The sequence below is a fragment of the Penaeus monodon genome, chromosome 29 (genome assembly GCF_015228065.2).
Source record: "Penaeus monodon isolate SGIC_2016 chromosome 29, NSTDA_Pmon_1, whole genome shotgun sequence".
Taxonomy (NCBI): Eukaryota; Metazoa; Arthropoda; class Malacostraca; order Decapoda; family Penaeidae; genus Penaeus; species Penaeus monodon.
This window is the reverse complement of record NC_051414.1, coordinates 31,955,093-31,955,576: the sequence shown is the minus strand read 5'-3', so window position 1 is coordinate 31,955,576 and position 484 is coordinate 31,955,093.

The window sequence follows — 484 nt, the reverse complement described above, 5'->3', positions numbered from 1 at the left end:
CCATATATGCTTTTTTTATAGTCTCTCGGTACTTTCTTTTAAAAAAAATGTAATGCAATTTAAGTGAAGAATATAAACTGTAAAATTCTAGTAACTTCCGCGTTGGTAAATGCAGTAGACGTGTGATACTTTTCCTAAAATAACCGGTGTTTAAAAAGTTTGCAGACATGTATATCAAATTTACAGTATAGGGAGCGGGGGAAAATAAATAAATCTTAAAATTACATTTCGAGTTCAGCTATAAGTTTTATAGTAATAAGATAAAATAATAACAAACTTTTATCCTCACTATAATTGCATCTATCGTAATCATCGTCACTGATACTATTAATAGTATTAAGAGTAGGATTAAGAATACCACTGTGCCCATTATCATCATTATTATCACCGCCACTATCAGTATTACTACCTCTTATATTCGTTATAACTGTTCACACATCAACAAAAAGTAAGTATAACGTAGGAAGTGGAAACAGATGTCGTA